The 21,780-nt window shown below is 40.4% G+C and overlaps 1 protein-coding gene across 1 annotated transcript in view; it reads right to left on the bottom strand.

Annotated features, from left to right (window-relative positions):
* Positions 1–21,780, bottom strand: part of CHCHD3 (coiled-coil-helix-coiled-coil-helix domain containing 3) — a 1,651,044-nt gene that overhangs the window by 857,088 nt on the left and 772,176 nt on the right. The gene's annotated exons all lie outside the window — the stretch shown is intronic.

Below are 21,780 nucleotides of genomic sequence, written 5' to 3' on the forward strand. Positions count from 1 at the left end.
GAATGTTGAAAATAAAGACAAAATTGAAAGTCAAATGTTTGTGAAGGAAGTGTAAAGGATTTTGGGAAAATAAATTTGATAGGTGCTAGAGTAAGGGTATGGAAAAGAAGATTTAAAAATGCATCACTAAGATTAAAAAGAAAGGTAATGAGTAGTTTTGGATGTGTTTCAGTTAATGAAAATAGGGAAAATAATTCTGAGGATCAAGGAATAGATGTGCAAAAACTCAGAAAAATATTCAGTTGGGGTAAGAATAAAAAATACAAAAAAAGTAAAATATTTCCATTAAACTTAAATACAAAGAAAACTAATGATTCTAGAGTATGTTCAACAAATGTGAATAGTTTTATTAATATTTTAAGGAGGATACTGGAATAGTGTGCTAAATGTGGAATGTATATTCTTATACAGGTAGTAATATTTCCAACAAATGAAAGAATGCAAACAGAAAAATTGTGGGGTGGAAAAATACTTGGAATTTAGGAAGTGAAAGTTGTTCTAGAGTGGCTATATTGAGTAAAAAATGTAAAAATATATGTAAGGTTGGTACACATGGGAAGGTTAATTGTTTTGTATGCGAGATGGAGGAAATGTGTTTATAAAATTATAGCATTATATGCATATACAAATGGCAAGGAAAGAGAATCTGTTTAATCAAATATTAGATTAGGTAGTGATAAAATTAAATTTATTATTGCAGGGGATTTTTCATTGTGATTTAAGGAAAAAATGTAAAAAAGTGAAAGGTAAAAAAATACAAGACATGATAAAATGTGGCAAGTACAGAAGATGGAAAATTGGATCTGAAATTGATTATTTTGTACTATTGGAAGGTTTGAGTGTAGCAGCCGGTGATACAGTAGAGAGAGGTTGTTCAGATTATTTAGCAATATAGATGAAGGTGATAGAAGAATAAAAAGAATTTATGAGAAATTATGGGATGAATTTGGAGAGTGGGAAGCACTGCAATTTTGAAGGGATCATATAACCCATGAAGAATTTTATAAAATTGGTCTGAATGGTGGACTGAATTTAAAAAGTGGTTTTTTTTCAATGGCAGGATGTATGAAGAGAAAGTAAAGTAAGGAAAGATGTATAGAAATGTATTGGAGAATTTCGAGACGAATACAAGGGAACATTACAATATGGAAAAGGAAATATATAAAATAAATCGAGAAAAAATAAGACATTACTGTTTAAGCAGAGATATTTACAAGGGAGAAGGCAGAAGGTATCTGCATATGTGGGTAGAATAGTAGAGAAGGATATTATTATAATGAGAGAAATTAAAATTTTCAAAGAAGAGGTAAATGACACGAGTAAATTATGAGAATTCTAGTACAGCATGTAGAAAATATGTACAAGAGTAAACAAGGAAAGAAAATAACAGTAAGTGGAAAGTAAAAAAAAAAAATCAAAAATGAGTTTGGGAAGAATTTAAAACAGAAGTTGCGAATCATGAATTAGATGAAGTACTTAGGAAAATAAATGTAGATTCAGCAGATGGTACAGGGTACGAACTACACAAGAAATTAAGGGACTAGCAAAGAGTGTTTTGTAAAAGTTTTGAATGAATGGCTGAAAGATGGATTTGTTTATCAACAGTTATACAGTGAGATATTAACATTTACAAGGGGGATGAAAAGAATATAATCAAAAATTGGGCACCAACACATAAAATAATAAAAATTATGAATTGTGTATGAGAATGCAGAAGAGAATAGAAGGAAGGTTGAAGGACATTATGGAAAAAGTATATATGGTATAAAAGGGAATTATTATTGGTGACTCGAGAATGTAAGGATATTACAAGTAAAAGGGAAGATGTGTAAAACTTCTGAAAGGTAACATTAATGAGGCATTTGATATAGTAGGACATGACACTGTGGAATGTTTTGGAAAAGTAGGAAATAGGTTACAGAATTAGGAAGGTGTGCATATCAACCCATCAGAATAATAAAGTGAGAGCGTTAGTGAATGGTTGGCCAAGTAAAGAAATGTGCATGAATTCTGGAGTAAGACAATTATGTCCCATGACTGTGATATTGTTTGCATTAGTAATGAAAACAACAGTGAGTGGAGCAGCTTATAAAATGAAGGATGCTAGATATGAGATAGAAGCACAAGGAAGAGGTGATTCCAGTAGTTTTGACTTAGGTAGATACTAGAGCTGTGGCTGCAAAGAATAAAATATAGAAGAAAGCAGTGCTGGTTTGTCTGAGTGGCTGTTTAAAGGAAATGGGAATGACCTTGCATAAAGATAAAAGTAAGGGTTTGGATAATGTTGTGAACATTGGAGGGGTGTATTTTTCAATGAATGAGGTATATTTGTTAGGGGTAGAATTTGGGAAAATTATGTAGTTATGAGGCAATGGGAGGATTTGATAAAAAGTGAATGAAAGAAGTCTTATGTGAAGGACTTACAGATAAACTTTTCTTGAATGCTAATCTGGTGAATTCTGTTTAATGGGGAAATAGCATACATGTCAAATATTTATATAATCCCAGAAAAATATGAAGAATTGTGCATTTAGTGTTTTCTTTTACATGGAGTTCAAGGTAACCATTTGACATGTCAAGACCCACTACAGCAAGTCCAAAAATACGGAGACAGAATGGATGAAAGAATGGACTTGCGTATACTAAGATGCCATTTCTAGGAATAATCACTCTTCTCTAAGGTATGGCGATTTCAGAGTTAGTATATATGTTTGGGGGATGTGGGGGGGCTTGCGACCACATGGCTGGGTGCAAGGGGGGGGGGTTTTAACTCATTACATCAGAGTAATGCCTCCAGGTGCATCTGCAGTTAATTCCTACTGACGCCTCCAAGGCATCAAACATTGCTTGCTCATATTTGCATCAATAATTCTAAAAACATGCTATGTGCAAGGTTTTAAGAGATTTCATCTTAAAGCATACACAATGGCAAACTCAACTGCATTAATATTTGATCTCTACTTAGTGCAGGTATATAGATATTAACTGTTGGTTGTATGATATTTATTTATATAGATATAATTTTCACATTTTTCTAAATATCTCAACAACCAAGTAACAGAGAGAAGTTATTTGCCTCATATGAAAGCTCTCAGCTAAATGATTAAAATGTTGCTGACAGTATGTGTGTAACTTCATTGGTTGCAGTGATATTGCAAGTTGTTTATAAAATATTACAAATGTATTATAAAATTCAGTTTACAACCTAGAACCTAAAGAATACTACTAATGTAAAAATAGTTTGTGCTGAAGAGTTTGCAATTTATACTTCTTTCATAACTGTTATGATTTCAGAGATATGAACATTTGTTTGAAATATGAGGACATAATTTGATTCTGTGAAAAGGCTTAGGCTCCATCAATTGGAAGTTACAGTACAGACATCCTGAGCTCCATTGGACTGAATGAGTTAAAGGAGAACAACGATTTTTGAATCTCACTCTTCTAAGCTTTCGATGTTCTTTTTCCCCCTTGGCTTGTCAGCACTCAGAATTTCAAGGGATGAAGTTTCAGTAGGGAGCCGGAGGTGCTGTGTATGAGTGAAGATGAGGGGGGATTGGCTTTATCAAATGGAGTTGTTTATTCTGCTTTTTTAAACTTGTATAAAGTATTAAAGTATGTAAATAAAAAGAATGATAACTTAATAGTGAAAATGTTTAAATACAAGTACACAATTTTGGAGATGAGAATAAGAGACAAAAAGTTATATAAATAAATTTAAAAAATTATCAAGAAAAACTACTAACATGGAAAATGAAAACTGATGATTTGCAGAAGTATTGAAGGATGCGGTACAATAATGTATAATAATGTGATGAAAGAATTTTATTATGTAAATACACAGGAACATTTAAGAAAAGAAGTAATAAAAGCCATTAAATAAGGAAAAAGTGGTGTACTATTTATTTTATTTATTTATTTTACATTTGTTGACCGAGCTAGTCTACCTAGATATATGTCCATTTTCAGTAGAGGCCCGGGGAGAAAAGCTCCAAAGCATCAGCAGTGAAAGAATTCAATATATAGTAATAGTCAAGTGAATTACAGTACATTGTTTACATTAAGGGTCAGATAAACTTGTACAGAGTCCTTAGTAGGTTTAAGCTAAGATCAAATACAGACAGAAAAACATTTGAGAGAGCAATAAAAAAAAATAAAATTTAAATTGGAATTTTTTTTTTCCGCACTATGAAGAAAATCATTATTACATATAGGCGACATAGAGAAGTAGAGTAGAGAGAGCAAGAAGGGGAATGAGATATCAGTTAGGGTTAGAGCAGGGACAAAGCCAGTGAGTTATAAGATATTCTTTAAAGTGCTTTTTATAAAGAAGAGTGGAAGCAAGGGTGGAAAGTTAAGTAGGAAGCTGGTTTCAGCTTTTTTCTACTGTGTTGGTGAAAAGTGAGTCCCCAGCTTTGTTGTTGGATTTAATAGTGGAAACTAGAAGCTTATTAGCTGAGCGTAGTGTTGCAATATTTTTGTAGGGTGTAATCAGATTAGTGAGGATAGGGATATTATTAGGGTGGTAAAGGATCTTTTGGGTGATAAGTTGTTGACAATCTAGTTAGTTCTGCAGTTCTAGCCATCCCAGTTGTTTGAGGTTGTGACAGTGAGTCCTAAAGGGGGTGCCAGTGGCAAATCTGGCTATGTTATCGTAACAGGTGGAGAGTTTGGTGAGGTTGTTTTTAGACAGATTGGTATATATTGCAGAAGCATAGAACAGGGTAGGGATAAGGTGGGTCTGGGCAATAGTGATTCTGGCTTAAGGGGTAAGGAAGGGTTTGATTCTGTAAATGGTGCCTATTTTTTGTTGACAGACTTTATTGTAGAATTAATATGGTCATCATAGCTAAGGTTATCAATTGTTACTCCCAGTAGACAGGTTGTAGTGTCAGGGGATATGTTAGTTCCATTGTTAGAGGTTACTGTGAAATGCAGTTGAGGTGACTTATGAGTAGGAGCAAAGAGCAATAATTTTGTTTTTTTGGGGTTCAGGAGGAGGCAGTGTTGCATGAACCAATTTTCAACACTGTTAAATACTGTTTGGGTGAGGGACTGGAGAGAGGTTATGGACTTGGCTGAACAAATTAAAGTAGAGTCATCTGCATATTGTATGCAGGTGGCTTGAGGAATTTTGGTATGTAGATCATTAATAAGCAATGAAAAGAGAAGAGGTCCTAAAATAGAGCCTTGTGGTACTCCAATGTTCACAGGGAGGGATGTAGAAAGATTACTATCCCAAAATACTGCTTGCTGTCTGTTTTCCAGATAGGATTCAAACCATTGTAACACTTGTGGATCAAGTTATTGGGCTTTAATATGTCTATAAGCATATTATGGTTCACCATATCAAAGGCTTTTGAAAGGTCAATAAATAGAGCAGAGAAAAAAGTGTTACTGTTACGATTTTTGTTTATGGAGTCAGAAAAGGATAGCAGGGCACTTGTTGCGCTATGGAATGGCCTAAAACCATGCTGGCAGTTGGCAAGTAAATTATTTTGGAGAAGGTGGTCAAGTAGTTGTCTGTGTATGCATTTTTCCATTATTTTAGCTATTGGCGAGAGTAAGGCGATAGGCCAAAAGTTGGAGAGCTCGGTAGATGACCCACCTTTATGTAGAGGGATGATGTGGGATACTTACCATATGGAAGGGATTTTGCTTTCTGAAATTGTTCTATTTATAAGGATGGAGATGGGATAGGCAATGGCTTTAGCTGCAACTTGCAGGTATTCAGCTGGAAGACAGTCAGCAGAAGGGGTGCATGGTTTTAGTTTTTGAAGGAGGTTGCAAATGAGGGATGTAGGTACAGGTTGTATATGAAAGGTCGGAGATGGAGTCTTAGTGGTATTTAATGGGGAAGTGGTAATAGGTGGTAGAGTATTGGCTGGAGTTCAAATGGCTTCAGTAAAACAGTTATTAAAGGCATCAAGAATCTGGTTAGAGTAATTATGGTCGAATCCTGAAGGGGCAGGAGTTTTAGAGTGTCCTGACTAAAGAAATTTGTTTATGCCTGACCATACTAAGATTATAGAACGTCAGGATTTCCTACGGAGACTAGTATTAAGTAATTTAGAGGTACACGGAAATATGCCATATAAAAATAAAGCTGAAGGAGTGTGATTATTTTGTGAGGAGGAATAGGCAACAGAGCATTTTTTTGTTTGCTTGAAATGTAAAATAGTGGTTAAATTCTAGAAAAAGTTGTATGAAGAAATTTTTTTGAGATATTAATGATGTAAATAGTATAAATATGAATATGGTTATGTATGGGTGTTATAAAAAGAAAGAATATGTGAGAATGGCAGACAATTTATTTTATGTAATATGGGTTATTTGGATGGAAAAACTAATTGAAATTGTCTTTAATGGGAAATAGATTTTGCCTGATATACCATGAAAAATTAGATTATGGTTGAAGAAAAAGGAGTGGTCATTTCTGAAAGAATAATAATGAAGATTGCATATAGAAATGTGTAGATCTGTATATTTTGTAACTATACAAACAGAATGTAGGCCGCGGTGGTACAGTGGTTAGCGTTGTTGCCTCACAGCAAGAGGTTCTCCCATTCGATTCTCGGCTGGAGCGCTTTCTGTGTGGAGTCTGCATGTTCTCCCTGTGGTCGAGTGACGTTAAAGACATGCAGGTAGGTGATTGCGTGAATGTGCGTGCCTTCTTTGAAGGTTGAGCGTTGGGCTGGCAACTCAGCACTGTAAAAATCCACTGCCAATCATTAGCGGACGGGAGTTCCACTGTGGTGACCCCTAAATGGGAAAAAACGAAAGAAAATTAGAAGTTATGTACTCACCATAACGTTCCATCTGAGTAGGTAGTTCATTTGTCTGCAACCTGTGGGTTACGGATCCGATATCGGATCCGAGCCGGCAACTTGTTTCAAGCTAATGGATCCTCGCTCCTCGCTCCTCCCTTCACCCATAATCCCCTGCTAACCCTCCATGACCTCAGATCGAGTTTGCCCCTCAATATATATCCAACAAAGGATATCTAACAACTAGTAGATCCGAAGAAGGTCAGGGGGAAGGAGGGGGGGATGGTTGCAGACAAATGAACTACCTACTTAGATGGAACATTATGGTGAGTACATAACTTCTAAATCTGAAGTAGGATATTCATTTGTCAGCAACCTGTGGGACAGAGTCCCCAGCTACCTGCACCTTGGGTGGCCATCATGGAAGGATATTATGAAGCACCGCAGAGCCAAAGGATGCTCTCCCTCTAGAAAGCACGTCTAGCTTGTAGTGGTTAATAAAGGTATGAGATGAAGCCCAAGTGGCTGCAGAACAAATATCATCCAATGGAACTCTGGACTTGAAGGCCGCAGAGGTAGAAATGGAGCGGGTGGAATGAGCACGAACTCCTTCTGGTGCGGGTCTACCCGAGGCTTGATACGCCAGTAAAATACATTGGGAAATCCAGCAAGATAAAGTTACTTTAGAGATAGCTTTCCCCAAGTTAAATTTGGCAAAGGAAACGAACAGCTGGTCGGATTGTCTATGGCCAGCTGTCCTATGAGTATAAAAGTAAAGCTGCCTATGAACATCTAATGAGTGCAGCTTGTACTCTCCCTTATTCTAGTATTTAGGGAAGAAAACCGGCAAATTTATGGATTGATTTATATTGGTTTCTGATGCTATCTTGGGAAGAAAGGAGGGATTGATCCTGAGGTACATTATCTGGGTGAAAGATCAGGTAAGGAGGCTTCACAGAGAGAGCTTGAAGCTCCGACACTCTTTTCGCTGAAGTGATGGCTACAAGGAATGCTGTTTTCCATGACAAGAATTTGAGATCTACTGAAGCAGCGGGTTCAAAGGGTGGAGCAGTCAAGGCTTGAAGAACTAATGCAAGATCCCAGGGAGGTACGGCTTCCTTTACAGGGGGTCTAAGTAAAAAGGTGCCCTTGAGAAAGGTTTTACACAATTTGGCCGACATCAAGGGCCCTGTATCATGTCCCACATGGTAATGTGATATGGCTGCCAACTGCACTTTGACAGTCGAACAACTAGCACCTTCCTGAAAGAGTTCGGTTAGGAAGTCTAATATGGATGGAAGAGGAGCCGTAAAGGGATCTAGATCGTGATGCTCCGCCCAGATGGAAAAACGTTTCCATTTACTGTGGTACACTTTCCTGGTGGAGGGCTTATGCGCTGCCACGAGGATGGCTTTGACTGGTGAAGAGATACCGGGAGTCCTAACTAGGAGTGGAACTGGAGCAACCAAGCTGTCAGTTTCAGATTGTCCAGGTTTGGAGTTGGTAAATTCAACGGCTGGGAGATGAGATCTGGAATGGGATCTAGAATCCAAGGGTGATTCACAAGGTGAGACCACAGGTAAGGGAACCAAATTTGCAGAGGCCAGAATGGGGCAATGAGAATCATCTTGCTCCCCAACCGCGTGGCCTTCTGTAAGAGTTGTATCATTAGTGGTAGAGGAGGATAGGCATAGAGTAGACCGGGTGGCCAAGCATGCACCACAGCGTCTCTTGGAGTTTCCCCTGGAGGGGGGATTAGAGCGAAGAAACAGTCGCATTTGCTGTTTGATGGAGATGCAAAAAGATCGCAGCAGGGTCGCCCCCATGTTGCGAATATCTGCTTCGCTACTAGAGGATTGAGAGACCACTCGTACGGGGTAAGAAGGGTGCGGCTGAGCTTGTCCGCTAGGATGTTGGTCCTCCCCAGAATGTGCGTTGCAATCAGAAAGAGGTTGGTGGAGATCGCCCATTCCCACACTCTCATGGCTTCGCGGCATAGAGGGTAAGATCTGGTTCCCCCCTGTTTGTTGATATACCAGACCACCGACATGTTGTCCGACTGAATTGCAATCGTTCCTGTGGGGAGAAAGCCCTGAAGTGCTTGCAACGCCAACAGCACCGCTCTCATCTCCAGAACATTGATATGCAGGGAGGTCTCTGTATCGTTCCACGTGCCTTGGACTGTCCTGCCTGAATAATGCCCCCCCCCGAGGCGGGAAGCGTCCGTGGTCACCGTGGCGAGAGGAGGACAGGTGCAGAAGGGACGGCCCGTATAGTAGCACCCTCCTGCAAGCCTTGTTGATAGCAATGGGATGGCGGAGAGGAAGGGATAGAAAGGACCGTTGCATTAGCAGAGTCCATTGCAGTACCTGCATGTTCAAACGGGCGCATGGAAGGAGCGTAATCGCTGCCGCCATGGAGCATATTGCCCTCAGGACCAATTCCGCTGGTGAAGCCTTTGAATGGAGGATAGCCCACACATGAAGTTGTAAGTTCCGGATTCTCTCTGAAGTTAGGAAGGCTCGCAAATCTCTGGTGTCTATTCTGGCACCTATGAATTCTATGACCTGCGTTGGAGCCAGTAGAGATTTGCCGACATTGATAGTAATGCCTAGCTGTGGGACTAGATGGAGAAAGAAGTCTCTGGCTGAGCAAGGTAGATGCCTTGTTGGTGCGGTCAGGAGCCAGTCGTCCAGGTACGGAAAGACCTGTATTCCCTGGTGTCTCAGGTGGGCCGCAATCACTGCTAATACCTTGGTGAACACCCTGGGGGCTGTGTTGAGACCAAATGAACTGGTAGTGACTGACCCCCAGCCGGAAGCGAAGGAACCTCCTGGATCGTTTGTCCATTAAAATGTGGTAGTACGCATCCTTGAGATCTATAGAACACATCCAATCGTTTTCCCTCAAAAGGGGGAGGATAGATTGAAGAGTGACCATCCGGAATTTTTCCTTGGTTACTGACAGGTTCAAGCGGGAAAGGTCTAGGATAAGTCTCAAGTCCCCCGTCTTTTTTGGCACCAAAAAGAACCTGGAGTAGAACCCTAATCCGAGCTGGTCTTGGGGGACTGGCTGGATGGCTCTTTTTCTTAGCAGCTACTGAATTTCTGCAGCTGTGGCCTCCCTCTGATTGGGTGGTACATCGGGGAGGTTCTTGGATTTGGGGACATGGAGTAATGGTATTTTGTACCCTCTGGATATGATGCGAAGCACCCAGCAGTCTATTGTGATGGACTCCCATGCCGCTAGGTGTTACAAAAAGCGCCTTTTATCATACTTTTTGATGAACTTGAAAAGCTTATGTGGAAGGAAACTTCGGTGCACTATAACATCTGTGGGCTTCAAAAATACGTGGAGACTGATACTACACCTAGAGGCTTGAGAGTCTTTAAGGATCCTTCCTGTCCTTTTGACCTAAGTGTGGATACTGACATTTCTTTCCACAAAAGGTGGGTACATGCTGCCCACAAGTGTGTGAGTGAATGGCTCCAAATATTGATAGAACGTGATCAAATTAAACATAAGAAACTGTGCTTTAACATAAAGAAACTTTGTACCGATCTAACTAATGTGGTTCCTGTATCCGTGTTTGATGAATTTTTGAAACAAACAAATGGAAAACTAAAAGACTATGAAGCGACTTTACTTAATAGAAAGAAAGGGAAACTTGTGAGGGATATTCGTGATTATGAATCAAACAAAGCGTTCCTGTCTAGAAACGAATGCCTCAAGCGTCGTAAGCAGGTTAGGTTTTGCCCTGATGACGCCGGAAACCAAGCCTGTAACTCATTGGCGTCGGAAGGAGGCTATACCTCTCATGAAGAAGATTGGCAAGACGACGATTTTCCTGCACTTCCTATAGCCGAGCAAAGAGATAGATTTCATCATACCTTTCGGGGAAATCCATCCTCGTCCTCGATTCCTCCAGCCCAGAGACAGAAACGGACTTGGGAACAGTTTTCCAACCAAGGTGGGCAACGCTTTGGACAGAGGGGGTCAAAACGTGGAAGACGGTAATGTTTGCCTTACACAGCGGATTCATGGGTTGTTGAATGCTACAGACTATGTGGTTAATCTTTCTAGTTATAATTTTACTGATGTAGAAATGTCCGTGTTAAATAAGGGACTTAAATTTGTCCCTACAGTGGTTACCCGTTTACATGATATCAAAAGTGACATGTTTGTTTTTGCTAGAAAATTGCACTTAAAATATTTTTTTAGCAAGAATGTTTTTCCTGTTTTAGAAACAGAAATGAATAGTCTAGATAGTTCTGTAGATAGTTTTTACTCATGTGTTTCAGAAAATGATGTTAATAATGCATATTGTATGTTTGATACTTGTAATGTTCCTTCATACAGTACTTTTATGCCTGAAACTCTCAATAATGATGTATGCCTTTTTGTTAACTTGGTAAATCATTTTTCTGAGTTAGAATTTAAGCAATATATGATTAATAAGTCCAATATAGTGTATAATATGTCTCTTCAAGAATGGAAAGCATTGTTAACTTTGAGTAAGAAACATGATATTGTTTTTAAACCCTCTGACAAAGGCAACAAATTGGTTGTGATGGGCTTTAAGGATTATATGGAAATGTGTATGCAACATCTTGATGACAGTAATACATATAGAGCTGTGGAAATTGATTATTTCTTTTCAGCTATTTGTGAGTATAGGGAGTTAATCAACAAAGGATTAAGACTTGGTTATTTTTGCCAGGCAGATGTTAAAAAGAAGTTTCAGACTACAGGCTGTAAAATGGCTCTTTTTTACTGCCTACCTAAAATTCATAAGAATCTACATAAACCCCCTGGGAGACCTATTGTCTCTGGGTCTAAGTATTTTCTTCATAATTTAGGTGTGTTTTTGCATCATTTCTTGTATCCCTATGTTATCAGGCTACCTTCCTATATAAGTGATGTCTTTGACTTTTTGACAAAAATAAAAGATGTCAAAGTGAATAGGAATTTGATGTGGGTCAGCATTGATGTAAAAAGTTTGTACACAAGCATTGGACATGAGTATGGACTGGAAGCCCTTAGGTTTTTTCTTGGGAATTCTCCTACATCTGAATATGTTATGGAAATGGTTCATTTTTGTTTGACACATAATTTTTTTGAATTTAATAATATTATATATCATCAGTTACAGGGTACGGCAATGGGGGCTTCATTTGCCCCCATGTATGCAAATCTTTTTATGGGTTTTTTTGAATCAATTATTATTTATAGACATGGATTTTTTCAGGAACATGTTATTCATTACTTTAGATATGTTGATGATTTAATATTTTTGGTAGATTGTGACAAAGATAGAGTTATTGAATTCTTTAATGAGATTAATGTTAATAAATTTCATATTAAATTTGATGGCCTAAATATGGGTCACACTATTCCCTTTTTAGATATAATATTGGATATTTCAGATGGTGAGAATATTAATACCCGTCCTAATAAGAAATTTGAAGGGACCTGCCAGTATCTACATGCAAGTAGTGGCCATCCTTTACATGTTATTGAGGCTCTACCTTTTGGTGAAATGCTACGCATTTCCAAGTTATGTAATAGATCTGATGTATTTCACGAAGAAATGTGCCTTTTGGTGCAATCTTTCTCCACTAGAGGCTATAATTCAAATATTTTGGATAACAGCTTCAGAAGATTGTGTACAGGGGTTAAACCTAGACATATGAAATCTATTTTACCAAGGGAGTGCAATATACAGCATGACAATTCAGGTTCTACTAAAGAAAATATTTATTTTGTTACTACTTATGGTAGTTTTACAAAACAGTTCCTTGATATTGTCAGCCAATATTGGTGTTATTTCTGTTCACTCAGAAGTGTTCAACAATGGCTTGATGTAAATATGAAGTTTTCTTACCGCAAAGGTAAGAGTATAAAAGATTTTCTTGTAAGATCTAAGATTAAGAGGCCTATATCACAATTATATATGGAACCTGTTAAAATTGGAACCTTTCCTTGTGGGAAGTGCAAGGCTTGTAAATATATTGTATCCAACTTTAATTTTATTAATAATGTTAAATTTGATAGTTGGGGTACATTTAATTGTAACTCTGAGGGTGTCATTTATGCTCTTAAATGCCCATGTAATAAATTTTACATTGGGGAAACAAAGAGGCCTTTTAAAATAAGGCTGTTAGAGCATTTAAGAGACATTAAAAATGCTAGAGAAGATAGCCCAGTTGCAGCACATTTTTTAGATGCACATAAGAAGTGTAATGAGGGCTTAAAAGCTACAATTTTAGAACAAGTTTGTGTTTCTATGTATAATGACATTGATGTTAAAAGTAGATTAGTGCAGAAAGAAACTGTATATATTTTAAAATTTCAAACCATGGCTCCTTTTGGGCTGAATGAAGAGCTTAACTGGAGAACATTAGTTGGTTGAATTATTGTACTAATTGATTAATTATATAATTATCTTATTTGTGAAGTATATAAACTGTTGCTGTTTGTAAGTGATTTATTCTCCTTGAAGGCTTCTAGCCGAGACGTCAGAGAGAAAGATTTTGTGCTTTTAATAAATCCTGGTGGAACTTGTTCCTGTTGTTTGTTACTATTTACTTGGTTCCTGTTGTTCCTGTTACAAAAAGCGCCCCCCGACTGCCTCCAGAGTGGAGCAGCCGGGCAACCCCTCAGGGCTGCTGCGCGGGCCGCTCAGAGAAAGGTTCTCTGGACCCAAATTTTCTTGGAGCCCCTCTGCCCCTGGGGCGGCGTCCTCCCTGTCCACCTCTGCCACGGTAGGACTGGTTGTCCGGAGCTGGTTGGGAATGTTGTGTTTTTCGGAACCACATCTTCTTCTGACCCTTTTGGTTCCTTGAAAAGGACCGCTGGGGAGCAGAGAAGCGGACTCCGACGGCAGACATCTTCCCGTCCTTCTCGCTCTGGACAAGTGTCTCGCGAACTCTTTTGCCAAAAAGGGCAGAACTATCAAAAGGGGCATTCGCGAAGGACGCTTTAAAGGGCTCCGTAAAATCGCAATGACGGAGCCAGGCCTGACGTCTCATGACTAGGCCTGCTCCGCTAGCCCTAGCGGCTCCCTCAGTGGCGTGGGACAATAGCTGCATAGAGGTGTTTGAAATCGATCTCAGAGTGGCCATTCGGGTGGAGTACAATTGTTTGTCATCCTCCGACATGGACTCGGGGGGGGGGGGTGCAGCGTATTCTTTGATAAGATCCTGCTGCATCCTGATGACATGTGCCATATAGTTTAGAGACCTTACCGAGAAAGTCGCTGAACTAAAGACTTGCTTCCCTAAGCGGTCCATCAAACGGGACTCTTTGCTCGGTGGATGGACTGAGGGGCTCTCCTGAGCCAATTCCCTCTTTGTGGCTGCCGCCGTCAACATGGCATCTATGGGGGGCCCCTTACTCCAATGTGATCGGTCTGAGGGGGGGCTAAGAATCCTATCCGGGTGCTTCGGTATTGGCTCCACGGTGTCCGGATCCTTCCACGCCCTGGTGGTAATGAGGTGCACCAGGGGGTCGGCTGGAGGGGACACCCAAGAGGTAGACGGGCCTGCCTCGAATGCCTCCAGAAACACGGACTCGTCAGAGGAAGACTTGGGGGCAGACCACCCACCTCTGATTCTCAGCATCTCCATGATGTCTCCAAAGGAGACATCCTCAGGGGGCGATCTTGGGGAGCCTTCCCCTTCCTCCAAGTCCGTGTCCTCGGTTAAGGACTCAGGGGAGTCCACGTGCCTCCTTTTGCACTTATGCTTGCGGGGAGCTTCCTTGGGGGGACTGTCCAAGGAGGCCTCGCCAGCAACATCTTGTTCCAATGGAACCATCTGTGACATCGAAGCAGGCTGTCCCTTTGGCCGGGTGATGGAAGCCTGGCCCAGCAGAGAGGGAGTGCAGGTAGGAGCCGATGCAAGGACCGGTGGTCCGGATGCTCTCAACAGAGCCCTCTCCACAACATCGAAGGCCGAGGGACAGCCACTCTCTAATGGATCCGAAAGTCGGCTCCCACTCGGATACGATGAAGGGATCGGAGCCGGCGCCGAAACCGTCGGATCCGAGGGACCAGTGTGCTCCGACCTGGACGGAGCTGAAGGCACACTGAATCCCCCAGATCCGAAGCTCGGACCACGGCTCCGAGAGGTCGGATCCGAAGTACCAAGTACTGCCGGTGCCGACCCTCCCCCGGCTCCAACGCTGCTCGGCTCCGAACACTCCAAACCCAGATAGCGGGTCGGAGAAGGAGCAATTGGGTGGAAAAAAGGTGTCGAGCTCCCCCTCTGAGGGGGGGGGGAGGAGGCAAGAGCACTCCCATCTGCAGCTGGGCCTGGATGAATCTTTGCATCATCCGGTCCAAGTCTGCATCGGATAAACTGAAAGTAGATCTCGAAGAGGCCACCGAGGCAGGCCTGGAATGCCGCCTCGATGACCTCGACGGAGATCGGGTCTCCTCCTCGGGCCCCGGGGAGAAACAAGGGGATCGGAGCCGAGGAGGAGGAGACCTAGAAGCAGTGGAGGGAGAAGCCCGCTTAGCTGGTGGGGCCGAAACAGAGGTCTCAGCCCGCCGCTTGTGGTGCTTCTCCCTCCGTTTCTCCCTCCTGGCCTCCCTGGCCTCCGACACTTTAGCGAGAGTTTGAGTCCCGGACGGAGGCAGGGGGGCAGGAGTGGCAGCGACCACAGGCTGTGGTGGAGCCACGGGAGCAGCAGAGGTAGCGGAGGCCGAAGCAGAGTCCGGGGGTAAAAGTCCCGCCAGGACCAGCTTCGACCTCCGCTCTTTCAGTGCCCTGGGGTTGAACGCTGCAGAGATGGTACAGCCAGAGGTAAGGTGTTCAACCCCAAGGCACCGAACGCACCGAGTGTGGCCATCAGCCGGGGAGAGCTTATGGCCACACTCGGTACATTTGGAAAATATGGCTTTTGGGGCCTCAGCCATTCTCTTTTTTGAAAAAGAAAAGGAAAAACTACTACAAACACACACACACACGCAGGCCCCAAAAGAAACGCAACACACACTCACACACTAACGACCAGTGAAGGGAGGGTAACTAATTAAAGATCAAAAAATAAGGAGCCTAACACTTGCACACTTTTACTTGATTAATTTAAACTAAAGAAGAAATTTCTGACAAGAAATTACAGATAGAAATAGTAAAATATTTCACTTAGCTGATGAGCTCAAAAGGATCCAGCCATCCACAAGCGCAGCAAACTAGATCTGAGGTCATGGAGGGTTAGCAGGGGATTATGGGTGAAGGGAGGAGCTAGCAGCTCGGATCCATTAGCTTGAAACAAGTTGCCGGCTCGGATCCGATATCGTATCCGTAACCCACAGGTTGCTGACAAATGAACATCCTACTTCAGATACAATGTTTTGTTTATGTTGTGTTAATTAAAGGACCCCTATTCTTTCTGATAGGTGCCATGGAATCCTTTACATCCTGTGGAGTTAACAGCAACTCAAGCAGCTGGGAACTCGGTTTAATGTCTCAAATGAAGGATGACACTCTCAGGAATGCAGCACCCAACCTTACGCTGCACTGCAGTGTCAGCAATCCATCTACCTGGTGTGGGAATACAACCCACAGCCTTCTGCAACAAAGGCAATTGTGCTGCCTGTTGTGCTATTCTTCAAGGTTGGAACAGTAGCAGTTTATCATGTCCTGCAGATCTCATCACAAATAAACACTGCAAAGTTTCTGAAATCACAGAAATTTCTTTGGATGTGGGAATGCCTTTAGGTCCCTGCGAGTGGGAGATGTCCACATGTTGTGCCCTTCTTGTGCCAGAAGATAACTTCCTGCAGAACTTACTATGAATACGCATTTGAAGGATTCATTCTGTCACTGTGAAGCACGTGATCTAAATAATGGAAATAAAAAAAAATGTGGTGGAGCCTCTTCTTGATGTTGTCAGCTCTTAGTTTAAAACCTTCCTTTACTGTGCTAATCACTAAAAAGAAGCGAGAGAGACTAGAAACCCAGAGGCAGTGGTGAACCATGAGAAGAAGCAGGAAAAATATGTAAGTGCAGCAAACTGCTGAGGGTGAAAATGGTCTGACTTGTTAAGAGTAAATACATAAATTCTAGTGAAGGTTACTAAAAAGACTCCATGAAATAGCAATAAAAGGGTATTTTTTTCCCTCTGCTTTTTTAGAGGTCGAGTGATTGTATTTGCTGAACAAGAAAAGTAAACTGGTCCTTGTCATTACACAGATTAAATATCAACACAGCTTTAAATGGGTGAAATGAACTTAATTTTTCTTTGCAGCAATGCCTCTTTACAGATCATACTGAAGCACATGGTTGTCATTAAAACATTAGAGCGAGACTCCTGTTACTCTTCAAAGGCATAGAGGCACCACTGAATTTAAAAAAATGTGGGAAAAGAACCCTACTGTTATTCCACTGTTAATGACATCTCCTCTAAAGATAACATTTTACCTGAAACTTCTACCACCACTGAATGGAAGTATCAACCTTTCATCAATAAAACAGGACGATGTAAATATTTAAAATAATTTCAAGATACCCGACTACCAAGGCATGTCTGTTTTACAAAAACTGCAGTATTATGCATACAGAAAACTGTACTGCTTGTTGAAGTGCTTGAAAGGAAAACAAAGGAATTGCAGTTTCAAGGAACACGACAAACTTCTTCGGGGGGAAATAAAAAATGCCTGCTGGTAAAATGCCAAAACGCCACAAACACTATGCTCAGCAGATCTGTGTACAAGATAAGCTAGACTATGAAAGTACTAGATAAAGATTTCTTAGTTATCTGGATGATAAATTTACATGATTTCCCTAGTGGGCAGTTTATTTTTGGGACTGTGATCAAGCAATTTGCATTTGGTCAAGAACCTAGTTTACATAAGAAAGCACAATTTTCCATGCCAGAGAAGCCCTGAAACACAATGTTGCTCTTTCACAAACTAGGCTATTGTTCCCATCACCTTTTACCAACACAAGAATGCATTATATGAATTTCACAATCACACTAAGTGTCTGTAAAATTACAAGCAATTTACTCTATGATTCATGTACTGTACTCTGACTGCAAGCAATTTTTTTAAGTTCTCATCTCAATTATATCTTAATATTATGGGGACTGTAAATGCATTAAATAAATCATACTTTCCAGACTCAGTACAGTAATAATAGCTACGTGGATTTTGGAAGAAATTGGCCTGCATTATAAATGTATTTATAATGTCATTACCTTATTTTCCACATTGATTGAAATATTAGGCTGTAGTGGCTGGTTCCAGCTGCTGACGGAAGCTTTTAGCAGACCAAATGTTTATTCTGCTGTAGGCAATTAGCTGCTTTAGTTAATATAATCAGACATTTACAAACATCAATTTACCCAACATATAAACCTGTGCCAATAGCTACTGAACACGCTGCTCCTAATTAGATTTTAATATGGCTTGGTACAACATACAACAGCACGGCCACTACCAACAAGAAAAGAAGCACATTTCTACCCACAAAGCAACACTGAAGTTCCAACTTGCAGTGGCTTAATTTAGTGTATGTTTATCAAAATGAACCAGGCAGAAACGAAAGGTATCCTCTTTTTTAATATTGTTATAGTTTACCTATTCTATGTACATGTCTTATTTTATCTTAGACTTAACTTATCAGACGTAAACCTTCAAAATAAACCAATGCAAATTGGAAATTCTGTCTAGATCATTTGCAGAAAACATGTATGTTTTCGACATGCTGTTTTTTTTAATTACCAGAGTATATTGATGACTGTGTCAGTGGGCTACACTGCAATCAAAATGTGCAAATGTATTTCTTCAAGTTTTACAGAAGGCAAGCAACGTTTCCCACAGCCTATTTTTTAAAACTTTTACTAAACTGATTTTAAAAGATTTTCTGTCTACAGTAACAGCACCGGGGTTACATTCAGAGCACTACATCTTCTCTTCCTCTCGCTGCACAGCAGTCATCACATTCATTTCATGTATGAATGCATCTCTAAGCAAATATGCTGGAAGGCTTCCAGAAAGCTTCTATTACTTATAAACTACATTATTTCCTTTAGTTATAAAGCTACACCTGTTTATGAGCAGAGCAGCAAAGTCTAATGGAACTAGCTACTTCCTTAATCCAGTCCTTTTGCTTCGTTTTGGCTTACCTAAAGATCAGACTCCTTCAGTCTCATCCCACTGAGTATGCAGGTCAAAAAGTACTGAATTTCTTCATAGGTTTCCAGCTGTTGTCTACTTGACAAAAGTTGTGTTATGACAAAAGGCAAACAAAATTAAAGATGCACAAGCCAGGAGAAAAGCAGGGGATATGGTATGGCTACCCAGGTTATTAAGAAGAAAAAATGGGGACCTCAGATACAAAGGTATCAGACAGAATGGCACATAAAAAGTAGCTTGAGGGTAAGTTGCTTAAATCTCACAGAAAGATGCAATTCTTCCAGATGAAAGTGATAGGCAACAGGAATGATAATGCCAGAAGAGTTGGTTGAACAGAGACATATACAGCAGTCCAAAAGGACATGGGAGATGTGGAAGATGAAGTGCGAAGGGAATGGATAGCACTATTTGCAACAAACATATAGCCATAAAAATAGTCCATTGATATTTGTATGCCTTGTTTTAAAAATGTGACATTTTACGATCTGTTATTGCACCTGGCATGACAAAGTTTCTATTGCACAGCCTTTTTGCTTTATTTCTTTAGTCTTTCTTAGTAGGCTTCATCATAATTCCTCTAATTGCCTTATATTGTCAAATTACAGCCAAGTCACTGATTTAATAACTTTCTGTATGGAACTCTTCTTTTCTGAACTCACGAGTTTCTTGGTTATAAAAGAAATATCACTGCACTCGTCTGACATGCTTCTAACTCCAATAACCCACTTAATCCAGTCCAGGGTAGAAAGTGAGGCAGAGCCTGTCCAGCACTCAATCAGTGCAAGGCTGTGAACGCACATGCAGTATGCTAATCTATGGATAGTTATGACCAATTCACCTATGGTATATCTTATAGATGTGTAAGGAAACTGACACACCTGGCCAAAACCCACACAGGCATAAGAAAGACATGCACATTCTGCAAAGGAAGCACTCAAGCTGAGAAAATGAAAATTAGAATGGAGCAACGTGAGGCAGCAATGTTAACCTCCATGCTCTGGGTTGTCCAGCTAGTGGTACACAGAATAATAATCTTGTTCTACTGTTGATGGATATGTTGTTATAAGTATATTAATTACCCCCCACCTGCTGCTGTCTTACACTGCCTACCTAATTTAACACCTTCTTCCAGTTCTGTTGTTCATGACATGCCTAACCTTCCCAGCTTTTTGTTTCCACAAATCATTACTTTGCATTTTCATTTAATGATTTTAAAAACTATTTGTCACCGAGAGGGTCATGGTGCTAGCAAGCAGAGCAAGCTATAACATACTTCCAATTCCCAGCCAGTTTGTAATTAATCCTGGGCAATCTCAAGGAATGCAAAAGGATAAAAACAATCTCAATATGTTTTGCAGCTATACTAATATATCCGTCCAGTGGTACATACCTGGTGCAACATCCATAGATAGTATCCAGAAAAGCACCATCATGAACAGCTCGAAACAACTCACCTGACTCCTCTCAAACCAGAAGAGCAGGGACTCTACTCAGAGAAACCTCTTAAGCTATTAGGCTTCACACTCAATTACAGAAAGTGATCTCAGACACCATGTAAAAAAATACTTTTAATCACCTGTACTTAATTTCATATCTAAAGCTCACAACCATAGGCAAAGATCAGGATAAAGATTAATCAGTAAACCAATAGAATGATAGGTACTAAATGGACTTCTGATCTGTGAGAATCATTAAAAGCCCCGCCATACATTCCCAAGAAGTTTTTAGACCTTATACTTTCAGTATAAATAACCCAGAGACAAGCAGAGCATTTACATGTTGCCCCATCCACAGGGTAAGAGGGTACTAAACCAGAGTTGAATTTGCAGTTATACATCCATTTATCTAGAATTCATTTGATTAGTGTAAGAGAAGTACTTTGCTTTATGTGAAGTGGAAGATGATTCCAAAGAAGTGGCATTCTCTGTGATACATATCTACAACTCCAACATGTTCTATTTATTGTGTAAGAGAGACTGAGATCTCCAGTTTGTGTTTATGCCCCCATCCAACTTGCGAATGTGCAGTAGGTCTGACAAGATGGCCTCGACAGATCCAATCAGTAGCCTACATGACACGGAAAAGAAGGATAAGGCTTTGAGATGATCTGCATTTTTTATGATTTAAACTCTTGATTTTATTAATAAGAGTGTTGTAGGTATTCAAGTTTTGTCAAATGTTTGAACAGGTACATATCAAAGGGAGCACTGTACCCAATGATTGCCCTGATAAGTGCAGAATACAGTAGAATGATCACATCCTTTGACCTGGATGCCATACCCTTAGTAATAAACTGTGCAATGACAAAGGAGTTTCTTGTTGTAGTTGATATGTGGTGATTGAAGGACATTTTGCTGTTTACACAGATTGCCAGGCCCTAACTAATGGAACAATTTTCAGGGTTGTGTTGCTGCTGATAGTTACAAGGGATTGCTTGCTTGCTGAAGGATATTGTACATTTCTTGACATTTAGGTTTAGTGTATAATTTTGACACCAGCTATTGGTCTAGTAAAGGTCCTCCTGGAGGATACTACAGTTGTGTAAATTCTTACTATAATAGTACATTGTCCTTTCTTCACTGTTGCAGTATTCTTCACAGTACAGATCTCCGGCCAAGGATAGCCCAACGTCCAGCCAGTATACCAAAGCTTTTAGATCTTATATGCACTGTGCGTCACACATATGCACCCCATACAAGACGTAGGGCATAAAGGTGACATATGGATGCAGTTACGCAGAAATGAATAGACTCAGAAGAGAGTGGTCTCCATAGGACAAAAAAAAAGCTATGCACATCCAGAAGGAGAAAATGCAAATGGAAAAGGGAGGCCCTCGGCCAGGAGGGGAACCAAAACAAAATAGGGGGT

The sequence above is a fragment of the Protopterus annectens genome, chromosome 11.part0 (genome assembly GCF_019279795.1).
Source record: "Protopterus annectens isolate FY-2018-M chromosome 11.part0, PAN1.0, whole genome shotgun sequence".
Lineage (NCBI taxonomy): Eukaryota > Metazoa > Chordata > Ceratodontiformes > Protopteridae > Protopterus > Protopterus annectens.